Raw genomic sequence first — 14,389 nt, 5'->3', positions numbered from 1 at the left:
TTGTGGATCATTCGGTTACTTGATATCTTGATCTCCGTTCCGGACTGAGCCAGGAAGTGATTGATTTGGAATGCTTAACAATCGGACAAACATTAGTATTGGATTGCAGCTGTAGGATGTTTTATAAGTTGATGCAAGAATGTTCATTGTAATATAGAAAGGACGACGTTTTAGTGACGCAGACTTAAAACAGATAGAAAGGTTCGGAGCATTTGCTACCCTTATGCATAAAGAATGCGATTTTCAAAAAATCTTGAGATACTGAGATGCAAGCCTCAGAGCCTTGGCTATGGCATCTCTGCCAAACGAACCATCCTCACTTCTCTCGATTTCCACAGCCAAACCCTTGTCCACGAGCAGCCTCGCATTCAAGGGTTGGTCTATCACAAAAGGCAGCACCACGAGAGTGTGTCCGAACTGGAGCGTTTCGATGACAGAACCCCAACCAGAGTGAAATAAAGATCCCCCGATCGAAGGGTGTCCCAATATCTCCAACTGCGGTGCCCAACCAAAGCAACACACCTCTCCCTTGCGTACGCTCTCTGAAACCACAAGGCAACGTTTCGAGTTCATTAACAGCCCAATCGGGTTTCCTTAGTGCCCATAAAAACGGTAACCCCGACAGCTCCACCCCATTGGCTATCTCCTGTACTTGTTCTTTACTCAGCTTGCACTCGCTCCCAAACCCTACGAACACAACCGAGTTAGCCTTTTGAACATTGAGCCAGTCAAAGATATCATTGGCTGTTCTTCCTTTGGGCTTTTCTGGTAGTAGCAAACCAATAGGAAACACCGGTTTGTGTTTCTCGCCGCCAACTATCTTCTCGAATAGGTTCAAGTATTCAGCTTCGTATTCAGGACAAGTACGATAAGCGACGGCTTTAGATGCCTGAATAATTTTAACAATCCTTTCATCGTCGGATATACCAGAAGCATTCACTCCATAATAACCCTCATGAATGCCAGTGGCCAAGAATCTAGGATAAGCCAACGGTGAAGGAAAATCAAACCATTCAGGCGCTGATGTCCAACTTTCTGGCGAAGACCTCGTTTTCTTTTGGCCATCAGCACCGGTGACCAGCGTTGGAGTTACAAAGAAACTTAAAGCAGCAGCTGAAAAAACCGAGAAATGAACCAGAGGGGTATAGTGTTCCTTAGCTATTTCCACCACCCAGTAAGGGATCACATCAGCCAATATCCAATCCGGCTTTTGATCTATGACGAACTGCTTCACCGGATGTCGAAGCAAATCGTAGGCAATCTTCAAGTATTGGATATTCTCGGAAGGTATATCCACGGTGGCCTCGCAGCCTTGGGGCAAGAGCTGCTCGTCATCTAAGCTCGGCAATGGAAAGGCCACTAGTTCTAGGAGGTAGCAGCTACATGCGATGGAACTTGAGGGAGTCTTTTGATGTTCGCAGGTGTTGAAATGAAGGACACTTTGATTCCGGCTTTGGCTAACTGTATAGAAAGTTGAAGGAATGGTATCAAATGGCCAAAAGCAAGCCATGGGACCATCACCACATGCAGATTTCTAGCCATAGTTCTAACCAAGGTAACCATGGTTTTGACGAAGCACCAGACGCCAACACCTATATAAAGGAGGAAATGATTGTCTAAAAACGCTTTAGAAAAACATACTCTAGTCCTATCAATAATTATCGGTGACAGACTTTAGTATTATTTTTTAGAATATTAAAGATTTAAATTTATGTCTAAAATAATATGAATCAACTTACTTTAATAATTATAAAAAATATTATTAGTTTTAGAGGTTATGAGTTTAAATACTGATTATTAATAATTTAAAATCTTTAAAATCATATTAACTTAATAAAAAAATAATTTATAAAAAAAAATAATATATTTTAATATTTGATTTTGTAATTTTTCAAGACTATGATTGCACTCATCACACGTGGCGTGACAGTGATTCCACTCATCCTCCCTAAACTATTCACACGTTGAAAGCCAGCTTCGAGATTTATGCTAGTTGATTTTTTTTTATTTGTCACAGAGAATCTTCTGTCGGTTAAAGTATGTAATAAGTGATCTCATATTGATTAAACTATCAAATAATCAGATTGATATCCATTTAATTATTTTTTATTCATTTTTTCAATTCATTACTTATTGAAGAATAACATTACATTTGATCTCTACGGTATAAGTTTTATTAAAACCAAAAAATATTTAAAATTATAATAAAATTTATGATCATAAGTAAATTAAATATGTAATTCAAATTTTTTTATTTCTATTTTTTTTTGCTTAATAAGAGAATATTTTTATTGAAAAAAAAATTAACTTAAATGGAGATAAAGAATACTCTTAATCAGGTAAAATGAACAACACCGACAAACATTAATGCAGCAGCACCTCCAATACAACACAATGGGTCCACGAGGCCGAACCCGAACACAATACAACCGTACCCCAATTCTGAAACCACAAGAACAATAGTCGACAACCACCCTCCATTATATTTATTAGTGGACTATCGAACAAAACTTGAAAAAAAAAATATACATTAACATATCTGATTACATCAGCAAACGAACTACTAAAAGATATTAAGTTACCGAAATTACCGACAAACCACTAATAAAAATTAAACGACACGAAAAAATTCGACGAATACAAACCTCATATCTAAAGTAGAAAATATCAATATTAAACAAATAAATATTTTTTGGTCGCCTCGATAAGTGAACACACCAATCAACAATAAAAATATATCAAAATAAAGAAAATGTGCCCTAAGATAACATTATTAAAAAAAAAAAAATCCAACACTTGTATTAAGATTATTATCATCAACTACCAATCAACGATGAAGAAAGAGATATCCACGTATTAAATTTTTCTGAAAATGATTTTCTATTTCTATAAGTAAAGATTATTGTTGATTTATACATTTTAATAAAACGTATAATATATTATTTGTATTTTAAAAATGCTTACTATAATAAATGTATTTTGATAAAAAATATAATATAATATATTTTAACAGTATGTCCAATATATCTACTATGATTATTATGACGTTGATAAATACTATTTAATATAAATAATTCATATTAATTTAAATAGTTATTATTTTTAAAGATTTTAAATTTAAGTATAAGAGACTATAACAAAGATGATTGAGAGTTTATTATAAATGGTTAAGAATATATTTAAAACTAATACTTAATTGAAGTCTAATTTTTAATTTCACCAAAATCAGTAATACGACCTGAGTCGATTCAAATTAATCATGACAAAATCTTAAAACTAGAGGCAACCAAAACATTACAACCGGACAAGCTGAGGGTTTGTTAGACTACAGCAAGACTTCTGTGTACTAGCTTGTATTATAGCTAATTAGCTATAGTTAGTTATCATTGGGCGCCAAAATTTGTTAGTCAGTTAGAGAGGCTGTTAGCTTCATAGAGTAGCAGTGTTTACTATATAAGAGATGTATCATCAGTGTAAATGCATGAGTTCAATATATCCTTTTCATACAGTTTCTTAATAGGGTTTAGGATGTCGTAGGTTTAATTTGGTCTGTTGCTATGAGAATTGGGTTGTGGCATGTTCAATAAGGTGTAAGAACGTACATTCCAAATGTAGGAAAGGGGACAACATTTTAGTGGACAGAGACTTAAACAGATAGAGAGCTTTCCTTCACGCATGATAATCCTATTGATTTGCAGCACCATTTTCCTCGAGATACTCCACGAATCTGTTGAAATAAGTATCTTGCAAGTCTCTGTTCCCAAAAACTTGAGCTGCTTCTCTTGCTCGGCTTCTTAGCTTCTCTCCTTCTTCGGACACCATTGCAAGCCTCAGAGCCTTGGCTATGGCATCTCTGCCAAACGAACCATCCTCACTTCTCTCGATTTCCACAGCCAAACCCTTGTTCACGAGCAGCCTCGCATTCAAGGGTTGGTCTATCACAAAAGGCAGCACCACGAGAATGTGTCCGAACTGGAGCGTTTCGATGATAAACCCCACCCAGAGTGGAACAAAGATCCCCCGATCGAAGGGTGTCCCAATATCTCCAACTGCGGTGCCCAACCAAAGCAGACAACACCTCTCCCTTGCGTACGCTCTTTGAAACCACAAGGCAACGTTTCGAGTTCATTAACAGCCCAATCGGGTTTCCTTAGTGCCCATAAAAACGGTAACCCCGACAGCTCCACCCCATTGGCTATCTCCTGTACTTGTTCTTTACTCAGCTTGCACTCGCTCCCAAACCCTACGAACACAACCGAGTTAGCCTTTTGAACATTGAGCCAGTCAAAGATATCATTGGCTGTTCTTCCTTTGGGCTTTTCTGGTAGTAGCAAACCAATAGGAAACACCGGTTTGTGTTTCTCGCCGCCAACTATCTTCTCGAATAGGTTCAAGTATTCAGCTTCGTATTCAGGACAAGTACGATAAGCGACGGCTTTAGATGCCTGAATAATTTTAACAATCCTTTCATCGTCGGATATACCAGAAGCATTCACTCCATAATAACCCTCATGAATGCCAGTGGCCAAGAATCTAGGATAAGCCAACGGTGAAGGAAAATCAAACCATTCAGGCGCTGATGTCCAACTTTCTGGCGAAGACCTCGTTTTCTTCTGGTCATCAGCACCGGTGACCAGCGTTGGAGTTACAAAGAAACTTAAAGCAGCAGCTGAAAAAACCGAGAAATGAACCAGAGGGGTATAGTGTTCCTTAGCTTTCCACCACCCAGTAAGGGATCACATCAGCCAATATCCAATCCGGCTTTTGATCTATGACGAACTGCTTCACCGGATGTCGAAGCAAATCGTAGGCAATCTTCAGGTATTGGATATTCTCGGAAGGTATATCCACGGTGGCCTCGCAGCCTTGGGGCAAGAGCTGCTCGTTATCTAAGCTCGGCAATGAAAAAGCCACTAGTTCTTCCACCACCCAGTAAGGATCACATCAGCCAATATCCAATCCGGCTTTTGATCTATGACGAACTGCTTCACCGGATGTCGAAGCAAATCGTAGGCAATCTTCAGGTATTGGATATTCTCGGAAGGTATATCCACGGTGGCCTCGCAGCCTTGGGGCAAGAGCTGCTCGTTATCTAAGCTCGGCAATGAAAAAGCCACTAGTTCTAGGAGGGTAGCTACATTCGATGGAACTTGAGGGAGTCTTTTGATGTTCGCAGGTGTTGAAATGAAGGACACTTGATTCCAGCTTTGGCTAACTGTATAGAAAGTTGAAAGAATGGAATCAAATGGCCAAAAGCAAGCCATGGAACCATCACCACATGCAGATTTGCAGCCATAGCTCTAACCAAGGTAATCATGGTTTTGACGAAGCACCAGACGCCAACACCTATATAAAGGAGGAAATGATTGTCTAAAATTAAGAAAACATATTTCCTAACAATAATAAATGTCTTATAGAAAACATACACACAGCTTTCCTAACGTACCGACCGACCATTTCCAGAAAAGGGAACCTTCTACTATGAGGTGCGGTTGGGCACCCTTTCTCCGCAACCACACCGATGAACACATATTCGGGCAGTATGACATCATATATATATATAAATTAATAAACATATATTTTGTTACATCAACGGTACTTAATATTTTGGTTAGGAATATAGATTGTATAACTAATGAAAATGTCAATCTTTAATAATTTTACATTCTTGATCTCTTTAACTACGTTTTTAATCCCTTCTATTTTATAAATTGATTTTACATAAATATAACTTCAGAATTTTAGGTGTCACGTAAATTTAATTTTGATATACGTTATTTGACACATATATTACATTGAAAAATTCACGTAAGACTTGTAGTTTGCGATGAAGCAGACAATCTTAAGGTTTTCAAAGCCAGGCATAGTGTCGGAATCATCTTTCGGTTGGGTCTGGAATTGGGCTTCGACTTGGATTAAATGAATTGGAGTCGCCACCGATCATTTTAAAGAGATATTAGGTAGATCGGACACCATCTTACCTGATCTACGTTGTACTAGAAACGGGTCGGGGTCGGTTACGATCAAGGAAGGATTAGCACCCTTGAACCGCCCTTTCGGTACCAATTAATTTTGGTTGTCTTAATTGCGAAAATTAGAAATTAAAATTAAAATTTGAAATATTCGATTTGAATTACTTACCTCGTATGATTTGAAAACGTACCCTTAAAAAGTCAAGACACTTGTTAGAAGGAAAAAGTAATGAAAGTAAATAAAAAAAACAATTAAAAACAAATGAAATAAAAAAGATAAGATAAAGAAAATAAAATAAAATAAAATAAAATAAAATGAAGTTAAATAGGATAAATATAATAAAGGAAAAAATAATAAAAATATAAAGAACAAAGAACAAAGGAAAAATGAAATATATAATAAAAAAATAAAAAATAAAACTAGAAACTGAAACTAGAAATAAAAAAAAAATACAATAAGATAAAAAATTAAATAAATTAAATAATAAAGAGAGTATATAATGATAATAATAATAAAGGAAAAAGATAACTATATATATCTATATATATATATATATATATATATATATATATATATATACGTATAACAAAGTAATAGAAATAAAGAAATAACTAATAAAAATAAAGAAATAAAATAATAAAATGATTAAAAAATAAAATATATATGTATGTAATATCGTATAATTAAAAAAATAAGAAATAAAATAAAATAATAATAATAATAATAATAATAAAGATAAAAGGATTAAATTAAAAGGGAGACAAAATTAGAGGATGAATTTAAAAGTAAAATTGGCATGTAAATTTGATCTAGGGGCGAAACGAATACTATAAAAAATGTGGGATCTGAAAGGGGATTAACTCCTAAGATAAATGAATAAAGCATGAAGTTTCCAGACTTCAGGGACCTGACATGTAATTTGCCCAAAATATGTAAAATAAGCACTCCCCCCTTATATTCCTGTAACGTGTGAACACAAAAAATCCAACCCTTTTTTTATTTCATTTACAGTATTTTCATCTCCTTTCCAACAACCTCCAAGCTTCCTCATCAGCTTGTACGGTTTGCTTCTGAGCTTCTTTCGCCTTTAAAGCCTCTGTATATTGCTCGATCGAACCCTTTTCGTCTTCTCAAAGTTCAAACAAAGTGAAATAGAATATGCAAGCAACAAAACCCAGCCGAAATAAAGGTAAAAATTATACCTTTTTTATATAGCTTCAAGATTGGTACAAAAGCTTCGATCTCTTTAGTCGTAGGATTTTTTCTTCTCGTAATCATATGATCTTGTGTGTGTAATGATGTTGATTTACATGGATATTTATAAGGCTCTGTAAATCTTACTTTTAAGAGTTTAAATCCTAGTGAAATACTGATATTTGGGTTCGTTTCTATTTCATGCGTGTACGATGCCTTAAGAACCGGGTAGTTGACCGAGAGCTTTGGCTGTTTGGGTTCGTGCATCGTGGGGAGTCTTTGCTGAAGGGGAAATATGGTTTACGGGTCCACTGCTGGACCCGGGTCGCAGCTCCAGGGTCTTGGTGTGTAACTTGGGCTGTTACATTGGGCTCGTATTTCAGGCTACTGTTGGGCCTGCAAAAAAAGAAAATGTGTACATAATTAGGACGAAATATGGTGTCTATAAATAGTATATGGTCTGGAATTGGCATAATAATGTGTAAATTAATTGCCTCGAGCAAATTAGTTAACCCAACTTGAACTCTAATCTTCAATTTCAACTTCCAATGGCTCCTCCCACCACTTCTCCCGAGCTCTTACATTACAAGGTCTTCCACATTCAGCATTCGACCAGATCATAACTCGTCATCAATCCACAGCCATAATAGACCCAAGAGTTAGCCAAGGACTAATAATAGAATCCAAATTGGCTCCGAATCTTTTGACTGAAAGGGCAGAAAGCCACGGTCAAGGGCCAATCCGCACTTGCCACCACCTCATGGGCGGTGGTCAGTCTATGAACCATTCTGTCATACAATCGAATAGTACCAAGAAAATACCTTTCTCGCTTCACCACACAATGCATCTGCAACATTACTATCCATAGATTAGAACTGCAACTGACATTATTTCCCAGTTTCATATGACTGCAACGGATACAACCTGAGGATCTTCTCTTAGCATTCAAGCCAGCCAGGGATCATAAAAGCTTCCAGAGCTTGGTTGGCTGTATTCCGATTACAGAGGGTTGGATACCAAATTAGGATATCACCCCTGAAAAAGAATGTCCGGGAAAAATAAATGGTAATGAACAAGGTTTTAAAAAACGGTCCGCGACTGCGATTTCGTCCGCGATATAACAGTTTCGCCGCCGTCCGAGTTACCCGCAACGCCCGCAATCACAGTAAATCCGAAATAACCGAAAACGCAACCGCGACTTGAAACCCTGGTAATGAAAGAATACCGGGATGAAAGGACAGATTGCAGAAATTAATCCCCCCCCCCCAAAAAAAAAAAAACTAGAGACTCGTGTAGCTTCCATCTGAATTTGAATGTCCACCAAAATTTTCACATCAAAAACATTCATACAGTTGACAGCCAAGAAAAACTAATGGAATTTATACCTCTTTTGAGAGTCATCGCTAAAGCATGCTACATGTCAAAGTAGCCTGAGCTGCAAAGGGAAGAGATGTTAGGAAGCAACATTTGCAAAAAATATATGCCATTTATATAGCATTCGACATAGGATGGTCTGAATACGTGTACAACAAGTATTTTAGTATCACACACCTTACAACTCACAACACATACTCTCGTTACCCAAACAAGCTTGTATACGCCTACAAGTTAGAAGACAAAAGGTCTCATACCTAAACCATCTGTATACAGAAGAAATTAGCTTCACCACATTCATGATTCACCTTGCAACTGGCTGGTCGATATTTCTTCCTGTGACTGATTTTGGGACAGCACAACCTGCTCTTAGATTACATAGCAAAACATCACGCCCAGTCAAAACTATTTTGAAAAAGCTCCATCTAACACCTTTGAAAGATTATCTAGCCCTTGTGATAGTGTCTCTGCCATGTTCCGCAAATCTGAAACAGAAGTAATGAATGGTTCAGCTTCGGCTGGACCAAACCCATCTTGAAGGAATGGATACAATTTCTTGGAACAACCATCAACAGCATGAAGTTCTCTAAGAGCTGTAAATTCTCCACAAGAAAATATGTTTCTAATTTTTGTATTCACAGTTGCTTGCACATCAGAGAAAACTTGTGCCCATGGTAGCGTAGCAGGAACAGGCAAATCTAACAAATTCTTGGTAGAACCAGAGAAAGCTGCAGCAAAAACACTACAGATATATGTAGTCGCGACCTTAGCTCCATACATGGCATTCATCAAAACCTTCCCTTTAGCAGAGTTCTTCACCTTAGGCAAGTTCAATGACTCCACAAGTTTGTCCAGTATAGGACAAGTTTCAACTCTGGGATTTTTTTAACAGATTTGTTGTCTCCAGCTATCAACTGAGGAACAGGCCTGTAGAAACTGGTCGGAGGAGTTGGACTCCAACTTATGCAAGACACACTGGAGTCGCTTTCTGAGATTCACTGTGACATAAAGAACCTGATAACTGAACTTGAACTTCCTGTGACTGATTAGGATGAGAAATGGATAGATGTGTACCTGGACATAAGTGTAAAGTTGCTTGATATTAGTATTGCTTTTACCTCTGAACTTACAAGGCTCAACCATTTATGTCACAGTGAATCTCAGAAAGCGACTCCATTGCTAGTTTCATCCATGAGAAGCTAAGGATGTCATTCTTGTCTTTAGGCACAAGTCTTTGTAGCCTCTCCAAGAAGGTGGCCTCAAAAGCATTCAATAAAGAAATCAGTCTTGAGGCAACTGAGAGCCCTTTGGTGTACGGAAAGGATTTCCAAAATGGAAGAAAGGGCGATGTGGTTCTTGAGGACGGCTCATTTTTTGATGTATTTACTACAATATCCAAAGATCAAAGACAATCACATCACAAAAACAATACTTGATAAACCAAATCATATTAATAATTAACAGATATAAAAAACCCAGAAGTTTCCATAAGTAATCATCTTTATAGTTTATAATATTATGCAAACATGGGCATATAGCTTGAGACCATTAGTTCCACCATCCCGCAATAAAAGTATTCCAGCCTATACCTACCTCTCATTTCTAAGAACAAGGGAAAGTAACTTGAACCTTTGACCAATACCATACACAGCAGATCTAATCACATAATACATAACAAGCATAAAATCGTTCGGATTGAATTTTGTTCAAGGGTAAAATAACAAATGCAAAAGATATGGTGTAACAACAAATCATAAGAAATACATCTAGATTTCCTCCATGAATACTAGGAGAAACTTGATACTGAGAAACAGCCAAGTCATTTCTACACAAAATAAGATAATTCTAAACCAAAAATTCAAAGAAACCCTGAAAATCACACCTTAAAAAAAGCTTTAAAATCCAAAGTCAAAACTCAGAAACCACATAAACTAGAGCAGATCTGATGAATCTGAGACCCAAAACATCCATAAAGGAAAAGTCAAACAAATACAAAAGTAAACAAAAAAAAGAATTACCTAAAGTTTAGATTCCTAACCAAACGACCGATTAAACCAAGCAGAAGAAGAATCATCCACAGATCTGTTAAAGCTTCATTGACAGCAAAAGATAAACACAATTATAAAAAATAGATTTCAAACAACTAATCTAAAAAATGAAAAAAAAAATGGTATTTCTTCAACATCGCACATGGAAAGCCAAATGAAACAACAAAAAGGGAAATAGAGAAATTGTACCCGAGTACTGGAAAGAGAATTTGGAAATATCGAACAAAGCTGCAAATGCGTGGTGTATTTTTCAGCTTAGTTGAAATTCAGGAGAGTTGACGATAAGGGGTGTTTGATTTAATCACTGCCTGTTATGTACTGGCAGCCACAGAATGTATACGTGGAGCACAATGATTGGGTAAAAGAAAAAAGGGTAAATTTTAAATTTCACTATACTTTACTTCTTTCTTATCTTATTTTGTTAACTGAATTTTAAAAAAAAATCAATTTTCTCATTAAACTTAATATGTTTGATTTTTTTGTTCATTCCTTTATTAATTATTTAACGACGTTAAAATGACATCATTTAAAATAAATCACCAAAACCTGAGCAAAATCTGGCGTAACTGCATCAATATGAAGCAGAGTTATCACTAATGGACATTCAATTTTTCCTTAGGGTGAACAGGCCATTCAAAATCCACATGAAATGTCCATCTTCCCAATAAACAAATAGAGAAACATGTCTTCTTGTAACAATAAAGAAATGTCAATATGAATCAGAAGCAGCTGCTACACCCTATTTGATTTACATCATAGTAGATGATTTAAGTGCTCTATAGACAGCATTATAGATGCACTATTTAATCCTCTCAAAAAAAATAGATGCACTATTTAAGTACTGTTTTTTGTTTATTATTTAAGAAATTGCATGTGTCCTGATATTTGCTATTCCAGTGTTTGCACCTTCGAGATATGGTCATATATCAACATGGTCCAGTGATGCATGCCCATATAAGCCTCAAAGTAGAAAAAAAAAATACTAACCTCTAGACTGCTTCCCATGATACCGTGGGTCAATGGTTTCACCAAACAACCGAGTTCTTGGAGTGCTTTGGTTGCTACTACTGTAACAAGAATTGAGCGCAATAGTTGGTCCAGCCCATGATGCATCTGGAAACATACATGATCCATATGTGATCATATTTTGGGACTTGAGAGTAAGAAAAAAAGAAGATAGAAACAGTGCCGGAAAAATCAAAACCTTTGGTCACTTGGGGTTCAAAGATGGGTGGCACAGAGTTGCAACTACAGGAAGACAAAGCTGAAGTGGCAATTGGATTCCCATGCATTGACGATGAATCTGGCCTGCACGTATAACCGGAGTTATGTAAGGCAGATGAAGATTGAAATGGTCCAACAACTTGGGGTACAACAGTAGCTGCAATAGATGCAAAAGTAATAGAAGGTGACAGGGGGGTCAATTCACGATCAATGACACCCCAAAAAATACGACTGATATAAAAATATTGGTCATACTGACCATTTTTGGGAGCCTTTTGTGGGTATGCATGAGCTGCTCTCCTTTTTGACCGAGGAGGAAGAACATGTTCACTTGTCTCTGAACTTTTAGGAAGTACTTTTCCGCATGGCTACGGATCTGCCAAGAGAACCCATTGAAGTATTCAGTAAAATGTATCCAAAACAACATATAGACAAGTCAATGCCAAACAAAATCAAACAATCTTTTCAATTACCTGGACCCAGCAAATGCTTCAATCTTCTTCCAATCACGATCAAATCTAAAATGAGTAAGGTAAACAAAGATCTCGTCAGCACCATGATCCACCGAGTATGAACATAAAAATGTAGAAAAAAACAGACTTGATTAATAAATTTGTACATTGGGGACTGAATCAAAATTTTCAGGCATTCCATAAACATAATTCCAAGTATTCGGAGTTAAAATTATTGCGGAAGATTATTATCGGATAGAGTAAAATCGCAACTGATAATTTGAGAAAATAAAAATAAAGATACAAAATTTACGTGAGAAACCCCTAAATAATATATAATATAGGATAAAAACCACGGACAACGGTAGAAGAATTTTACTATAAGAAAATAGGAATTACAATTTCTCTTATTCTACCAAGGAGAAAACAATGATAATTATCTCTTAATAAAAATGAGAAAACAACTCTTAAGAAACTCTCTAAATTCTCTCTAGTATTAGAAGAAAACTAGAATGCTTTGAGATAATTTTTAAACTAAATGAACTAGAGTATTTATAGTTGAAGCTTAAAGATTAATCTTATAAATACACTAAAATTTAGTAATTAAAATTTATAATTCATCCATATAAAATATATAAAAAATTATGTACCTCATTTTTGGTGCCTTAATTACACCGAAAGACGCACCCATAATAATTATAATTTTTTTTTGACTTTCTACAAAAATAAATATCTTATATCTGTTTCTCTTCAACCCATTACAAATCATCTGAATAATCACCAAGCAAATGCATTGAAGTGGTAAGATTACCAGTAAAACGAAAGTCCTTCAGCAAATCTAGCAAACTAAATTTACAACACTCGAGTTTATTATCTCCACAACCCCAACAACCCTCAGAACTCGCAAATATGAATATAACATATAGTTATAAACCTTAAAATTTAGTAAAGTTATTGACAATTGAAGAGCTTCGAGAAACTTATCGTGCTCCAGCTCAGTCCAGCTCTCTCTAGACTTGGTAATAGTATAAGGTTTCCGGATCTTCTTGCTTGGCTCCTCCGATCAGGAAGCCGCGGATGTGAACACGGTGTTAGAAGGAGGAGGCGTCACCGTATCGGGAGGCGGAAGAGAACTATGACCCATATTCTTGGGATTGAAGAAGTAAAACCCCTGAACCGGGCTGGGGTTCACGGACACCATAAGCTAGAAAATAACAAAGATTAATCTTTATATAGAAAATAATAATAAATTGATGCAGTTTAAAGAAATTTAAAAGCTGTGGATTTTACTGGTAAAATGGCGGGATCCTGGCCGTACACGTGGGAAAAAGTGGTCGCCGGATGGGTAATGCAGGACAAGTGGCAAATTTGCAGCCGGATTCGGGATTTGTGCAGTTACCGTTATGGCCGTACATCTTTTATTTTCTGAATATATTATGATAATTTATGGGTAAAGTACACAAATGTTCCCTTAACTATAGAGTACTGCTTTATTGAGTCACTCAACTATTGATAGTTACAAAATGATTTTTTGACTATAGGACGTTGCTTTCTTAGGCCCTTTGACTATTAAAAATCACAAAATGATCACCTGATTATTCATTATGTTTCAAACTTGTCCTTTTTTATTAAAAAGATTATGGTAATTTGAGTTTGACGTTAACTTGTTGACTAAGATACGATAGTCGTTTAAGATTCTAATTTCATATTATATCATATATCAATCAGCAAGTTAATATTCCAACTCAAACTGACATCAAATTTTTAACAAAAAATGACAAGTTTGGAACACAACGAATAATTGAGTGATCATTTTGTAACATTTAATAGTCGGGGACTTAAAAAGCAATGTCTTATAGTTAATGATCATTTTATAACTTTTAATAGTCAAAAGACTTAATAAAATAACACCTTTATATTTGGGGGACTATTTATATACTTTACCCATAATTTATTTACATTCAACAAATCTTTTAATAATATTTTTAGTAATTTATTATTTTTATCTTGCAATGTATTTTCATGATTTTAAAATAATTTTATTTTTCAAAAATTAAACATATAATTAACAAGTTTATAATTTAAATATAGAGAAAATAACCTCAGTGACCAAAAATCGTATAT

At 35.7% G+C, this 14,389-nt stretch overlaps 1 long non-coding RNA gene and 3 pseudogenes across 1 annotated transcript; all 4 read right to left on the bottom strand.

Moving 5' to 3' along the window:
• Positions 1-243: 243 nt before the first annotated feature.
• On the bottom strand, positions 244-1,550 carry LOC120131142 (annotated as a pseudogene).
• A 2,119-nt stretch (positions 1,551-3,669) lies between these two features.
• On the bottom strand, positions 3,670-5,317 carry LOC120131200 (annotated as a pseudogene).
• Positions 5,318-8,633: 3,316 nt separating this feature from the next.
• On the bottom strand, positions 8,634-10,843 carry LOC120131169 (annotated as a pseudogene).
• A 954-nt stretch (positions 10,844-11,797) lies between these two features.
• Positions 11,798-13,452, bottom strand: LOC120131190. Its single transcript, XR_005516901.1, has 4 exons — positions 13,225-13,452; positions 12,287-12,331; positions 12,073-12,189; positions 11,798-11,970 (listed from the first exon to the last, which is right to left on the bottom strand). It is a non-coding gene; the product is annotated as an uncharacterized LOC120131190 (long non-coding RNA).
• Between the last annotated feature and the right edge of the window lie 937 nt (positions 13,453-14,389).

Source organism: Hibiscus syriacus, unplaced genomic scaffold, assembly GCF_006381635.1.
Source record: "Hibiscus syriacus cultivar Baekdansim isolate YM2019G1 unplaced genomic scaffold, ASM638163v2 tig00110549_pilon, whole genome shotgun sequence".
In the NCBI taxonomy this organism is placed as follows: Eukaryota; Viridiplantae; Streptophyta; class Magnoliopsida; order Malvales; family Malvaceae; genus Hibiscus; species Hibiscus syriacus.
The sequence above is the reverse complement of the archived record's forward strand: the minus strand, read 5'-3'. Positions and strand labels throughout refer to the sequence as shown.